Source organism: Morus notabilis, unplaced genomic scaffold (genome assembly GCF_000414095.1).
Source record: "Morus notabilis unplaced genomic scaffold, ASM41409v2 Scaffold912, whole genome shotgun sequence".
Classification (NCBI taxonomy): domain Eukaryota; kingdom Viridiplantae; phylum Streptophyta; class Magnoliopsida; order Rosales; family Moraceae; genus Morus; species Morus notabilis.
In genome coordinates, this window is record NW_010368051.1 from 26,635 (window position 1) to 29,956 (window position 3,322).

Below are 3,322 nucleotides of genomic sequence, written 5' to 3' on the forward strand. Positions count from 1 at the left end.
GATTTTAGGTATATATATTGCTATAGCTGCTTCATATGGGCTTGCTTTTATGAGCATTTTATAAGGTCTATATTATATAAATAAACAATACATATTTTGTTTCTTTTGGAAATTAACCGAATCCAAATATTAGAGCAAAACAAGCCAAAGTTTAAAAATACTGCACTATATAAATATGACTTTTTAACTGTTGAAAACTTGAACAACCAATTCAGAATCTTATATACGTGCGACGAACATGTACTCATATTTCCTTTCAATTATGTCTAAGTATTTGAAATTTGGATAACGAGAAGTCTTGAATATTTCTTGTAGCTTGTAATGGAAAAGCTTGGTCATGATCTGTGAGTCAAACTTAAACTATTGCTGACTCCGTAAATTACGGATGGTTTTTAGCGCACAGTTTCTACATATATTAGCATAGAAATTTTGACCGGCTTATTTCTAACTCTTAATATCAGAAATTCATTTGAGAAAGCAATAGCCGCCGTAGGTGATCTTGATCCATTTATATCATATTCAATTTTCTTATCTTCCGTTTGTTTTATCATTCGAATCACAACAAAATCTTTTACTACATTATTTTTCCTTATAAAAATTTAAATTTTCAACTCAAATTTTTAACTCAAATAAGTGAAACGAACAGACTTCAGTATTAACTTCAACCCTATCTATTTACAATGTACGTAGTGACTAAACTCTGGGGAGTGAAAAATAAAGCATTGTAAAACGACTTTGTAAGGGCATGGCAAGTATTCATTATATATATGAATGACGCGATAATAGATAATGGAAGAACACATAAGGTCCTGATGAAGAATGCACATGACTATCATAATGTTTAAGGTAGCGCCACATATAGTAATATAAGGAAGATATGTTTTATTAATGGAAAAAAAACATAATGAATACCTTTCTTATCTAACGGTTAAACGTCATAACTTCGGCGTCTTCATCAAGATTTTCTCGGTGTTTTCTAGTTTGTTCAATTTTATTTTCGTTTTCTTTTGCTTCGTTAGAGGTTATTTTCAGAAATTTTTCTCATTTTTTTCTTTTATTTTAAGAAAATTGAGTAGGGGTTCGGTGAAGGATTTAAAGTTTAGTCGGTGCTAAGTAACCTGATTAGATGTGCTAGTTCTTCTTTGACATCGATTATCTCTTTATTAAAGAAAAAAAAAAGACAATTATTAAAGTTAGACTATTATATATGAATAGAATTATGATCAAGTACGGAATTTTTGTGCATTTTCGAGCCTATAAATAGTAATGAATGTGTCAATGAGGAAAAATATATAGTATATTTGTTTTCTTTAATTTGAGAAAATTTCTATCTTAATATTTATAGTTGTGTTGAGCCACAATTAATAGTTCTTTTTGGGTTAGGAACCTCGATTTCTGAGAGCCGGCCGTCCAAAAATTGGAATCAAATTAAATGAGCAATGTTATTGGGCATCGGTGGTGCTCAACAAATTGAGACCTAGCTCACCTTATATTAATAGTGGTGTTTATCACCGATGGTGTTTCTAAGCATTTTTGAAATACTAGTTGTCACCTAACTTGTAAGGATCACGAAGACAACAATTTTTCCACCCCCAACATAAACTAAGGAATGATATTTACGTTTCTATAAGATAGGATTTTATATATTATAAAGTTTACAGGCGAACAGTCCATAAATGGAAAGATGGTCTATGAGCTTGATAGGATTACATATATGTATATATTAAACGTTGTGGTCATAGTGATCATCCCATTAGAAAGAAGATCGAGCCACCAACATCCTTATTTTTCCATCCTTATTTTCCCATCCTTATTTTCCCATCATTTTAGTACATAACTATTACAATCTTTCGTAACTGATCGTTACATATGCTCCAGATTCTAGTTTTATTTATGCCGAGAAGTCACAGTACTTATAAATTATATTTGCGCTTCAAGGACAGAACACGACCTTGTAGTTGGTCCCACCAGGGCACGTAAAAGTGCTAGTTTGATCATCCTTCGGATAACTATAAGCATCAGAGCACCTATCTTTGAAATACTTAGAGTAGTTGGTGGGCCCACAGTTGCCGGAATTATAACAATACTGATTCGTCTTAAAGACAGTACAAGAGTTATTGCAGCCGCCGGGTGCTTTTAACTCTCCAGGACACTGCCCATTGATGCCGGCGGTGCACCGGATCCCGCGGCTGCACCCCCCAGACGTGGGGCTGAACTCCATCGGAACGTTGAACCCGTCGACGAGCGAGATGTCGAAGAAATCGAGGTTGTTGAACTGGTTCAGCGCGTATTCCGCCAGGGTGTTGGGTGGCTGGCCGTAGGCTTTGCATTCTAAGACCCCACCGCAGTCCCCCGTCTGGCAGCTACCTCACCCGGCGCCATTGAAGTTGCAGTTGGTTCGGGCCCAAATGCGAGCGGCTTTTGTGCCTGGGCTCACGTTGATGGTCCAGGTCTCTCTGCGGTTGAGCCGCCTGCCGCCGCCAGGCACGGCGGCACCCCAGACGGTGTAACCGCAGTTGTTCCGAATTTCGAAGCTAGCCACATTGGACAAAGGAAAGATGAGGGCTATTAAGAGGAAGGGGATAATGGGGAGGGTTTTGAAAAGACTTTTCATGGTATATCAGGAATAATAGAGCAGTTATAAATATGAAGAGGGCTTCAGATAGATTGTTTGCTTTTGGTTTCAACTTCGAGTGATGCACTATTGGTTATAAAACAATGGGCTTTTGATCTGCTTAATTAAGGGAACACGTTAACATACATTTTTTTTTCCACATACAAATTTTTTAATTAATGAGCAATTGGCATCTAGAAAAAGCGGATAATAATTAGCTTTTGTTACATATCTGATGGTCGAGAAAATGTTGATATGAAGATGATTCTTATTGTTATTTTTAAATTTTTTTTATTTTTCTAGAAAATGTAAGAGCGTGTTACTTATTTAGCCTCGATTTTCCTACAGTTGAACATGGTTTTTCTACGAGGAAGAGTCTATGATGGAAATGACCGATATCCGAAAGAAGACAAAGTCTCATGAATTTATCACGTTGTGGTTCTTGTCCACATATATACCTTAGCAACTTTTTATTTATTTATTTCACAACTCAAATTGAGAATTTGAGTTGTGCATTTGAGAGAAAAATAATATAACAAAAAAAATACATTTAAAGTTTTATAACATAAAACACTGTAATAATAAAATTTGAGTTGGGAAAAAAATAAATACTTTATTTCTTGACAATGTCCACCCTCACAATTAATTACTTTTCGATCCACTTTGTTATATTTTCCATACAAGACAAGATCGATCATATCCTAGTAT

General features: G+C 35.2%; 1 pseudogene; it reads right to left on the bottom strand.

Annotated features, from left to right (window-relative positions):
* Nucleotides 1-1,879: 1,879 nt before the first annotated feature.
* On the bottom strand, nucleotides 1,880-2,614 carry LOC112094678 (annotated as a pseudogene).
* Between the last annotated feature and the right edge of the window lie 708 nt (nucleotides 2,615-3,322).